Raw genomic sequence first — 12,658 nt, forward strand, 5'->3', positions numbered from 1 at the left:
TTGTGAAGATGAGGCAAGCTAATGCCCAGAGTTGCCGAGTGTGGTTCCTGACTGGAGTAGTTCACCGAGGCGAGAATTATCGAGCCTGCTGACCCTGGTCCACGACCCTGCCGCGTCGGGAATCGAACCCTGGACCCGGGCCATCCTCTGCTTACGGGTCTGCCGCCTCTAACCAGTGAGCCACACCTCTCCATATACTAAGTAAGTGGTATAAGGACCACTGTCACGGAAATAGGATAGGCCTAGGGAATCGCTGGGGCTACACTGCACTAGCAACAGTTAGGAAGTGGGAGGCCCACGGGATTCAGGTGCAGAGTGGAAACACTCACGCGTAAGTCGATAGAAATAGTAGTTGTTAGCAATTAACAGTTTAAGGACACTTCTGAAGACCAGGGAACGTCGAGGACGACCAGGACCAGGAGGCGAGCTGTCCCACGAAGGCTCTTGCTGTCGGCGTCGGCGAAGTTGGACTAGGACTCACCAAGCCTTGGCAAGCGGAACCCACGAAGAACGGAGGACTTGCTTCTGGTGCAGACCAGGAAGGTCTGGGGTGCTTCTCTTTTGCAAGGAAGCGGGAGCCAGTCTGGAGGAGCCAAACCAGCAGTGAAGATTTCTGGATGCGTCGTCACAACGGCCACTAGCCAACGGGCAAGCAACCGGACAGGCGCGGCAAGCAGGAAAATGCAGAAGGGCCCCACGCAGGACTCGTGGAGTGTGGGGGGCTGATCTTCGGTGCAGATGGTGCTTGGGGTTGGGGCTTCTCAATCCCCGGTGCACAACTTCGAGGATGCCTCAGAAGCTGCGCTGGAAGATACTCGCCACTTTTCCCAGGTAGCCGGTCCCACGTCTCTCGTCGCCTCCACGGATCTCAGCTCGGCTGTGGATCAGGGTCGGAGAAGTCTGGAAGTCAAGGCTCTGGTCGGGCTCTGCAGTCGGTCCCTCGTAGAACTTCAGCAAAGCAAAGGGTAGTCTCTTGATGGTGCCTGTTTGCACAGGGTAGCCACTCCTTGGCCACAAGGGAGATTCTTCAGTCTTCTTCTTTCGTCGAATGTCGAAGTTCCAGAGTTTCTGTTCAAGTTGCAGGTTCAGGATAATCTAGTCTCCTGGGGCCCAGCTACCACTCTTATACTAATCTGGGGGGCTGGGTTGCCTGCTAGGTCACGCCTTATGGGTGGGACCTGGGAGGGGGGTGGTTACACCCCCTTCCCTTTGTCCAGTTTCGCGCCAGGACTGGGGCTGGAGTGCCCCAGCACCGGTTTGAACTGGACTATGCATGGGACACCTTGTGTGCCCCAGGCATGTCTCATTCCTTTCAGCCCTCCCTGCCCCAATACACAAAAGTCTGTCTGGGGAGGTGCTAGCACCTCCCCAAGCAGGAAACCTATTGTCCAAGCCTCCCTTGCCGGGATCACTCCCAGCAGCAAGAGGTCAGACTCGTGTCTGTGGCAGCAGCATCCATTTTGTGATGCTGAGGCTTTGGTTAGAGTTAAACAGCAAAGTAGGATTTTAACATGTCTCTCCCTCTAGAAGGGAGGGATAATATCCTCATCACCAGAAATGATATGGGGGTATTATTCCAAAGTGTTAGACACCTTACACGACATGTTTTGATAAAGCCAAACCATAGTTACCATAACCATTTAAGATTATAAGGTACTTTAAGAGTATATGGTAGGCTATATCATAGAACAGCTATAAGGACATGGTTCCGAAAGCTGCAGACAGGCTCAGCTCATGCTAGAGCACCATCTCACATGTTACCAAGCACTCTGCCTCCAGGATTGTTAAGGCCTGCCATAGGAGTGGCTGATAGGTACACATGTGTCTATTTTAAGGGTAGATATAGGTATCCTATATCTAAGCAAGGGGTGATTACACGACCTTGCCCCAGCTGAGTGATCAGCTAGTTGTGTCTGACTGGAAGGCCAGACCAGGGGTGGCATAATACATGCTGCAGCCCCTGGGAGGCCTAGGGTACACCTATGCCCTGGGTACCTAGGGTACAATGTACAGGGTCCAATAAGGTGATCCTTACCAATTGGAAATGTACCTAGGGTACATGGAGTCCATTTTAAAGAGAGAGCAGACAGCCTGAGACCCTGAATGGCAGGATCTCAGGCCAACTAAGTCGAAAAACCAGCTAGACACTAGGCAAAACGTTGGGGGTAACCATAGTCAGATATCCACCTTCCTACACCTGCCCAGGTATCAACTACCAGTATTCACACAGTAATTCCTTGACAGAGCGCGGCATCTCAAATCCAGTCATTAAAGCGTGGGCATCTGTGGCGACACCAGCCCATTGATATTTGGCGCTTGGCCAACAAGAGAAGCATAGCCGCCAGTCCCACATCACTCCCAGCGCGTCAAAGATTCTGCCCCAATATCTTACAATCCCATGCTAAGTGCAAAAATGTCGCATCCTGGGCGCTGCACCGCACACATATCGCATTGGCTCTCAATTCAACTCTGTGCAGCCACACCGGGGTTCTATAGAGTCGGTGTATAAACTTAAAAGGGATCAGCCTCAATCTATGGTTCGGGGACAGCGCTCTGGCCTACGCAGCAGTACTTCCAAGTTTCCTCCTCAATGGGAGCTTCTAGGAAGACAACCATGTTGCACCTCAGGGGTGCAAATTGGCGCTGTACATTGCATGCCTGCATATAACCGGGTGATAAGTTTGTGCGACGAGGGATTGCCCAGGAACTCCATTACGACTTGAAACACTGTGGGGGCAATCAGTTTAAGAAACTTGGTGGTAATGCCTAGGCGGGAGAGGAGTGAAAAAAGGTATCGCCATTCTAAAGAACACTTTAGTGGCGTCGAGAAAAATCGCAGCTGCAGGAAGAGAGGTATCTATTTCTTGCATTGTCGCAAAGAAGGTACATAGGTTGTGTGATGTGCCCCTGCCGGGGCCGTATCCACACTGATCGGGTTGAAGTAGGATGGGCAGCAGCGGGAGCAATCTGGTCGCGATGAGTTTGGCCTGAATTTTCTAGATTTATCATTGAGAGAGGTCTATACCATTTGCACAGCAGCGGGTCCTTGTCGGGTTTGAGGATCGTAATAATAAGAGATTCTCGAGAGAGGGTGGGGAAGCAAGCCGCGCTCCAAAGACTCCTCATACATTTTAAGCAGATGAGGCACGAGCAACGGGGCGTATTCTTTGTAAATATTGGCCATCAATCCGTCCAATTCGGTGGCCTTGTCCCCTGGCATAGCAAGGTTCACCCTAATCATCTCTTCCTCCAAAAAGGGATCATCCAAGTATCTGCCGTGGCCATCATTTGACCACAGTAGCAGGAAAGATTAAAAAAAGGCAGACAAATCAGGAGGGATAGCAGACTGTTGCGCTGCATAAAGGGAGAAGTGAAAGGACATAATTTCTGCCTGAGCAGCTACTTGCTCCATCGCTATCTTGTTGTCAGATGTACTGAGCTTGCAGACATAATCGTTAGCCCATGGTTTTTAAAGTAGTCCCGCAAGGGTTTTGCCTACGGGTTCCCTTTCCTCATATCGCCTAGCCCGCCTCTCCTTCCCAAAGTAATGGGTTTTCCGTAATGCTGCCTCATACTCAGTGAATTTTACTTTTAATTTTACCCAAGGCCTCGCGTTATTAGTGTTAAACTAGTCAGTTTCCATCTCCCGTATGTCTACCTCGAGGCAAGTGAGATCCCTGCGTAATGTGTGCAATATCCCTGCCTGCTTGGCCATGCACTCACCCCGGATCACAGACTTGAGATACTCCAATAGTGTAGAGGGAGATGCCACTGAGCTCTCATTTAGCTCTAAGTATCCTACTATAGCAGCTCTGATTTCTTCGCAAAATACCTGATCGCTGGGAAGCCGTCCGCTGAGTGCCCTGCTTGGGCCCCCGGGCACGGAAAACTCAAGCAATACCGGGGAGTGATCAGATAGCATTTTGGGAAGGTCGGTTACATTATGAATCCACGACACTGTGTCCTTCGAGGTCAGCCAAAGTCTATTCTGGACCAAGTAGGACCGGCTGAGGACACACAGGTGCCCTCTTCTTTAAGCCCATTCGGTGGCACCAGATATCCGTCAGAGCGTAGTCTGCCATTATAGTCTGCAACTGCCCTGAACCTCACAGGTGAGGGCATCGTGTATCTCCCAACCTGTCCTTCTCTGGGTCCAGATTCACGTTAAAGTCCCCTCCCCATAGGCCCACTCACGGGCCAAGCGATTCTATCATTCTCCAGACTTCCCCAAAGAAGTCCAGGTTATCCACGTTGGGCCCATACACCGAGGCCAGCCTAATTGAGTACCCACCCAGCATCCCCGCTAATAGCATATATCTCCCCTGTGTAGCACATATCACAGTGCGCCAAGGCAGTCCCTTCCTGAGGATAATCGCCACCCCACTCGCGTAGGTAGAGTAACATTCTATTTGTTTCTCCCCCATCCACCAGCACACAGCCACACACAGGTGGTCCCGGTCAGGTGCAAACAAATGTTTATCCCATGGCCGTTTAGAGATGCAGCCACCAATCTCACATTCCTGCAGTCATTCAGTCCCTAGACGTTCCATGTTATCGCCTTCAATTTAGCCACTCTCATAGCGGGCACACTCATGTTTCCATCAGCAGTCTCGCCCGCCAGCCTACCCATCCATTCAATCGGCTCATAGTGGAAGGAAGCAGGAGGAAAAGAACCAGAGATAGATAGAAACAGTTTGGCAGTACATCAACCAAGTCCCAATGCCACCACCCCCCACCCACTACAGCCACCCAATTTGGCTGAAAATCAACCCCCCTACCACAATGCGCCCGAAGAAGGCCAAACAAAAACAACAGATTGGAAATCATTCCTGAGGGGTGTCCACTAGGGCCCGGTGGTCTCCAGCCAGAGGGGCTGGGTGGCCAGACGAAGATCTCGCAGCAAGGGCCAACCTCAGCAGACATGCTGGTGCAAAAGCAGAATTCTTAAACAAGTGAAGAAGTGGGTCAGTCTTCTGAGTAGAGCGAATGAGCTAACATGCCCATGTAAATGTAAGTCTTATTGTTCATGAAGTCAGCATGAGGAGGCGATTAATCGTTATCACTGCGGGGACGGCTTGCCCAGACAAAGACTTAGAGCGAATTTTATTGCAGATTTGGGACCTGTAAAGTATGAGGTTGTGCTGGCGTATAAAATTCATAGCTTAGCAGAATAGAGAAGCGAATATTTGATGTCTTGTCTTGCAGGAGTCTTTACTGGCACAAATTCATGTCTGGCAGCCTGCACGGCGAGGGTGATGTCCAAATAAAAGGACACAACATTGGTGGGGGCGTGGCTAACTGGCCATCATGGCGGACGCGAGCTTGTAAGGCTCCGACCGATGGCCCCAGTAATCCGACACAATTCCCCTTAAAGTGCGCCATCTGGGACCGCCGCCGCAGCTGATCCAAGAGCAGTGGAGTGGCTGGATCCGGGACGACGAGAGTGGCGACGCGCTTGGTGGGGCGGCCTACCCGGACCGGAGGAGTGCCCAGGCCAGCTGTGCGGAGCTCAGTGACGCAGCTGGGGTGCACCACGTACGCCGCTGCCCCTGGAGGAGAGACGGCCAGCTACTACTGCGCCGGCGATAATAGCGGGAGGCCCTGACGTGCTGCAAAGCCTTGCTCGGCTGTTGCTGAACTGAGGTGAGCGGAAAGCTCGAGCCCCGGAGGGCAGTGAGGCTCGAGAAGACTGGGTGCTCTCGCTGCACTGCGGCGTTGCGGAGGCTGGGCGGGAGATCGCCGGCGGGGGCGACCTGCGGCCTACGAGAGGCAGAGCCGCGTAGCAGAGGCACCTAGCGGCCAACAGACGATCGCAGTGCCGACCAGCTCGCAGGGCGGCAATTTGGAGCAAGCGCGGCCGGAGCAGCGGAGCGCCCCCCTACGGGTTTTCACACCGGATCGTACTGTTGGGAGACCGGAGGAACGTCCAGCACTCTGGCAGCAGGAAAGGAAGTAGCAGCAGGTACGGGTAAGCTGACTCGAAAGTGGGACCCCGGGAGTATGCGGCGACTGACCGGAGGAGTCTGGCACAGGGTAGCAGAGGCGCCCATCCCACTGAACAGCATCATAAAATACAGGGGCTGACCTGGATCCAGGGGGAGACTGTTGGGGCCTCGGTGCAGCGAAGGCCCACCTGACTACGCAATACGGGTGGCAGGCGCTGCGCACCAGGGCCTGAGCGGAGTTGCTGAGGAGGACTCACGTCGCAGGCGGGTGCTGCACGGACATTGCCCATAAGCACAGGTGAGAGACCGGCCAGCATTGGAGTTTCTGCATGTGGTGGGCATAGCGAGGCGGCGGCCAACGACGACACCTTGGGTGCACCTAGACACTGCACACGGTGAGAGACATTGGCTGGTCTGCTGTTCGGCAGTATGGAGAGACAGAAACCCACCTGAAGGCAAGTGGCGAGATCTGCACGGATTTGTGGTATGGGAGGCCGCGGGGGAGTCAAGTGGGGGACCTAAGCGCTCGGCCATACATGCGTCGGAAGCAGGACCGACCTAACGAGCTACCTGTCCCCTGCTGCCTAGGGCCAGCCCGGACTCTTCTGAACAGGAAGTTATAACCCCAGAGACACGCGTTGGACTGGAGGTACGGAGGTGCAGGACGCTGGCAAAGAGATATGGTAGGCAGCGGATTGCTGGGCCTCCTGAAGCAGAGGGTGGGCCGCGAGCTGTAAAGACACTGCTGGAGAAGTTGATACTGCCTCGAGTCCGGTCCACCGCGTAACTTGGCCAAGGAGACGCTGCGAATGCCCTCGGCGCAGCAGCACGTGATGGGATGCATGCGAGCCAAAATGAAGCAGGGACAGCTGCGAACCGGCGCGCTGGACTCTCCGACTCTAAGGGAAGACACTGACGCGGAGCCCGCATCTACTACGTTGGCAGCCAAGATGGAGTCCGTCCTTGCAGCGGTGGAGAGAATTGGGACTGCGCTGGAACACACCAGAGCGTCGCTGGAAACGCGGATCGATAAGGTCACTTCTGATTTTACACTCCTGCACGCGGATCACCGAAAACTTACAGACAAGGTGGTTGCTCAAGAACAAGTGCTCCGAAACCTTCAGCCGATCACCCGTAGTCATGCAGCCGCGTTGCAAGATATGATGGGCAGGATACATGCTTTAGAAGACAGGGCAGAGGCTGCGGAGGGGCGCTCGCGCCGCAATAAGAGTGGTGGGGCTGCCGGAAGGAGAAGAAGGCAAGCGCCCTGAACAATACATAGAGAGCTGGCTGCGAGATCTACTCCCGAGGAGGACATTGTCCAGCCACTTCGCAGTGGAGAGAGCCCATCGAGTACCAGCCCAAAAACCTCAGCCAGGAGCCCGACCGCGCCCGTTCCTGTTTAAGCTCCTCAATTACAGGGATAGGGACGTGGTACTACGTGAATCTCGGAAAATGGAAGGACTAACTATCCGTAGGAGGCAGTCGAGTTATGCTATTTCCCGAATATACTGCCCTGGTACAACGTCGCAGAAGCAATTACATGATGGTGAAGCGCCAACTCAGAGAGCTGGAGCTCCCCTATTCCTTGCTGTTTCCTGCCCGGCTACGAGTAGTCGCAAAGGGTATAACACACTTCTTCGACACGCCCGCGGAGACGTGGGACTGGCTGGAGGAGACCGGGTTATGGACTGGGAAACGGCCATCAGACCTCTGGAATCTGGAGAGGCAGCTGGCAGGAGACGTAGACGCAGGCCGCGCCACCGGATGCCTCGCGGAGAAGCGGCCAGAGCGGGGGCCCCAAGTCCTGCGAGGATGCGAAAGGAACGGCAGGAGGCGCTAGATGCGGTCACTACTCTTGGTACCCCGAGCAAACGGGCGTGCTGGGAGTCTTCTGAGCAACGTGCGGAGGTGTCCAGTGGAACTTCGATGCCCTCAATTGAACTTTCTGAAGAACTTTGTATGCCGGTTGTGACGCCGCAGACGGCGGATGAAATCATTGGTTGAGCAGCTCGGTGAACTGCATAGTGGAGGTATCTACCTCACGCAAGTACACTACTGAGGACTGGGTTGGGATATGTGAGATGTGAAGGGGATGGCAAGGAGATTGGAGGGATTCTATATGGGTTCCTTGCTTAGCAGAGGCTCGGGCATTGTTCAGTTTTGGCCATGAGAATAGGGGGTTCTTAGGGAGCAGCCCTTATTCACAGGCTACTACTGCGCAGGGGTGTTGGGAATCTGCAACTACGGCAGGAGGAGGTATCGGATTCTTGAGTGTAAGTAGGGGAAACGATGGGGTTGAGCAAGGCGGATCTGTTACTGCACACACGCCCCACACGGTCGCACATTGACCTAGTTCACTACTTTGCCAAATGCATGGGCATATAGTTTGGACGGATAACTTCGGGATGTCCGCCCTGTACGTTCTGTTTTCTCCAAGTTTTCCAGTTACTATAGTCCGGCTCACATGTATCCAGGCATACCCGGTATTTACGAAATCGCGCCCCATTCCTGACCTCGCAGCAGTTTCAACACTTTAGCGATGACGAGAGTTAACGTAATCCCATGGAACATCCGTGGCATGCACACACCCACACGGAGGTACTCCATATTTGCTTTTCTACAAAGACACTCAATTGGTATAGCCTTGCTGCAGGGGACACACTTAACACAGCCGTAGCTGGACCACCTACGAAGACGCTGGAGGGGCCAGGTACCAAGTACTCGGCGCAGGCTATGGGTATGCTGGTCGGGGTGAGGGCTGGTGTCCCATTCGTAGGCACGGAAACGGTAGTGGACCTAGTGCGCGGAGTGCTTAATGGACAACACATATTACTGGCGTCTATTTATGCCCCAAATGCAGGCCAAGGGGCATTCCTGGAGCGACTCTCGCGAGTGTTGACTCCGTATGCCGGTCTTCCCTGGTTGTTCGGCGGGGGCTTCAACTCCGTCCTTGATCTTCACCTGGATAGATCCCCCCCCCCCCCTCAGAGTCACGTCGGCGAGGTCCAATGCGCAGGCGCTGGCGGACTGGCTCTCGAACTGGGCGCTGCTGGATGTGTGGCGGGAGCTCCATCCGGTCGACCATGTTTACTCCTACTACTCTGCTCTACATGGCCTGAACGTCCGGCTGGACAGGATGGTAGGGTCACGGTCGCTGCTGGAAACCTCGGAATATTTGGGTCGGACACACTTCGATCATAATCCCCTGCGGGTTTGCATCAGCTAGGAAGCTGATAGACCCCCTATTCCCACATGGCGCCTGCAGCCTAACGCGCTGGAAGACCCTGAGTTCCACTCGTCACTAGGGACGGCAATCCTGACATACTTCGAAACAAACGAAGGCACGCCTAATGACGTGCTGGTAGAGTGGGACGCCTTCAAGGCAATACTCAGAGGCCATTGCTTAGGTGCCTCCTGGAATATCTGTAGGCAGCTGTCGGCGACTATCTCCAAAATTGAATCCCAGCTGCTGCAGTTTGAAAGGGAGGGAGAAGGGGGAGGTGGACAGGCGGGTCGCCTAGAGGTCCTTCGGACACAACTAGCGGAGCGGTTGGAACGACTGCGCTGCCACAATTATGCAGCACACACGACCCGCACGCATGCCGCAGCAGACAGAGCAGGTCGCTTGCTTGCATGGCTGATGATATCAGATACAAACCGGGCCCCGATAGCGGCGATACGCACGTCGCAGGGAGATCTGGTATACACCCAACGAGAGATACATGCAGTAATGGTGGAGCACTATACGCAGCTGTACCGGTCCCAGGTCCGCTGTACTGATCTCGAAATAGAGGGATTCCTGGAGAGGATCCAGTTGCCTGCGGCCTCGGCTGAGCACCAGGAGACGCTTAATAGCCCCATCACATTAGAGGAGATAGGTGAGGCGGTTGCATCCCTGGCATCTGGGAGAACTCCGGGGCCGGACGGCCTACCGGCCGAATTCTATAGCCTACCGGGAGTCCTTGGTGCCGCACTTACATGCTGTCTACTGCAAGGCGCTGGAGGAAGGGATGTTTCCCCCTTCGATGCGAGAAGCGTACCTGATATCCCTGTTGAAGCCCGATCGTGACCCGACAATTTTGAGGTCTTATAGACCACTGGCGCTTTTGAATGCCGATTACAAAATATTTGCCAAAGTCTTGGCGGAGCAATTGGCACCGGTGGTCTCAGCCCTCATTCACAGCGACCAAAATGGGTTTGTGCCTGAGCGGAGTACGTCCCTAAATCGGCGGAGATTATTCAGAGTCGCGGCGGACAGTGTCACTGATTGGCCGAATGCGGGCTGTTTTATGCTGGATCTAGAAAAAGCATTAGATTGTCTGGAATGGAGGTACTTATCGATGCTGCTGCGGCGCTATGATTTAGGAGAGGAATTTTTGCAAATGGTAGGCCTATTGTATAGGGTCAGGCTGGGTCCATATATGTCGGGAGCTTTACCGGTGTGTAGGGGCACCAGGCAGGGGTGTCCGCTGTCGCCATTACTATTTGCGTTGGCAATCGAGCCTCTGGCGGCGGCACTCCGCACACTGGTGGGGGAGGGTATACCGTTGGGTGATGCAACTCATCAAGTGTCATTATATGCAGATGACATACTGGTGTACGTGAGAGACATACAGAATATTCCAGTCCAGCTGGCCCTTAAATTGCGGGATTTTGCAGCTATTTCGGGGCTTCGGGTAAACGCTAGCAAATCCTGCCTATACGCGTTTGAGGAGGGACGACAAGATCCGGGATACACTCTCAACGGGATACGAGTGGTATGGAAAGAGAATACCTTCAGATACTTGGGTATCCAGATATACCGCCAACCGCAAGACATATTGGACGGGAATGTGGGTCGAGCGGTTGCGGCACTCAAGTCGCACATGCGCTTCTGGGGTACACTGCCGCTGACAGTTACGGGGAGGGTGGCATTGGTCAAAATGGTGGTCCTTCCCAGGCTACTGTACTACTTCGCCAACCTGCCAATATACATACCAGCGGCCTTCTTTGCTGCGTTCTCTAAATCGCTCCGGGAATTCATCTGGGGGAGTAGTCGTCACAGGCTGTCACTGGCGAAATTATACTTACCCACGGATCAAGGGGGACTTGCGGTGCCCTGCTTCGAGCAGTACTACTTAGCAGCGCAGTTCCAGTGGATAGCCCGCTGGTTTGCGGACAGAGGTCGGGATGACACGGCGACGTTGCAACCCCCCTACACTCTGGAGCGGCTCCTCGTGCTCTTCCACCCAGCGGTCAAGCACGCGACCAAGTTACCACTCCTCCTAAAAGTGGCATACAAATGCTATCGTAGAAGTTTATTCATTACTAGAACCCTGATCCCCTACGCGCCTGCGTTACCTTTAGGGGGCTCCCCCAGCGGGGTACGAACACTTACCCCGTCGGCATTGGAATGTTGGAGAGATGCGGATATACAGACACTGGGAGACCTGTATCGGGACGGCGTGTTAGCACCGTGTGACTGGCTGGTGGAGGAGGGGGGGCTGCCACCAGGACAATTCCTTGTGCACCGCTCTTTAGTTGCTACGCTGTCGGCCGTATGGGGGGACAGGTCTACAGAACCAACGCAACATCTCACTATACAGTACCTCCATATTATGGGACGAGGCAGGCACCTGATACGTTGGTTCGCAGGGTCTTTACGTACGCATGCAGCGGTAACATTAGCGCCGCTCCGACGCAGGTGGGAAATAGACCTAGGGAGACCCTTAGAAGATAAGGAGTGGGAAAAAGTACTAAAAAGCCCAGTGCGTATCCCCAGGAATATGAGGCTCTGACAAATCCAGTTGTTCATACTACACAGGGCATACCTCACACCGGAGGCAATCAACAGGTACTTTCACCGTACAGATGCGGTGTGCCCCAGATGTCTGGAACCTGGGGTGGGGCTGATCCACATGCTATGGAGTTGCCAAAGGATCCATACTTATTGGAGTAGGATAAGCGAGCTGCTGCATATAAGTACTGACCGTAGCTTGCCATTTGAATGGGAGGTATACCTATTACACCAATTCCGTAGAATGCCGGCCATGAAGGTGACATCCCGATTCTTAGACCTGGGAATGGCGGTTGCACAAAGGTTGCTCACCAAAAGGTGGAAAGAGCAGGAACCCCCCCATGTACAGGCGTGGAGACACTCGACCTATGCCTGGGCCAGAGGGGACAGCCATTAGAAGGGAGGAAACGCTGGGTCTCAGGAAGGAGCCAATCGCCACTCGATGGGAGGGTCTTCTCCAGGCACTCCAGGGGGTAGAGGAGGGGCATACGGGGGGGGACTATCTGAAGGGAGCGACATGGGTTTAAGGTAGGTGCATTATTGATTCGCGTTAATAACAATGTGGGGGGGAAAAGACGTGTCTCGCTATGAGGAGACAACAAGCTTTTTATTCAGCTGGACGAGGTCAATGGAAAAGACAAGGTGAGGGGAGTGGGGGGCGCCACCACTAATGCTGGGCTGAGTTGGGATTGTTGGGACTGTTGGGGGTTAATTGACTTCTTTAAATGCATCTGTTAGACAGTCCATATGGCACTAACGGAAGGACTACACTGCTGAATTTCTGGCACTAAGCAGCTCCCAACTAGAGGTATATTCTAGACGTAATTAGAACTGACAGCTGTCACTATGTTCAGTCGGGCGCTGCGGCTGTGTCTAGGGCGAGCGCAGGGTCCACCATGTAAGTGGCGAAACTGTATGTTCAACATGTCTAGTT

The 12,658-nt window shown here is 54.1% G+C and overlaps 1 protein-coding gene across 2 annotated transcripts in view; it reads right to left on the reverse strand.

The window, feature by feature from the left end:
- EPC1 (enhancer of polycomb 1) overlaps positions 1–12,658 on the reverse strand; it is a 1,219,015-nt gene that overhangs the window by 524,293 nt on the left and 682,064 nt on the right. The window lies entirely within an intron of this gene.

This window comes from Triturus cristatus, chromosome 10 (genome assembly GCF_964204655.1).
Source record: "Triturus cristatus chromosome 10, aTriCri1.1, whole genome shotgun sequence".
Lineage (NCBI taxonomy): Eukaryota > Metazoa > Chordata > Amphibia > Caudata > Salamandridae > Triturus > Triturus cristatus.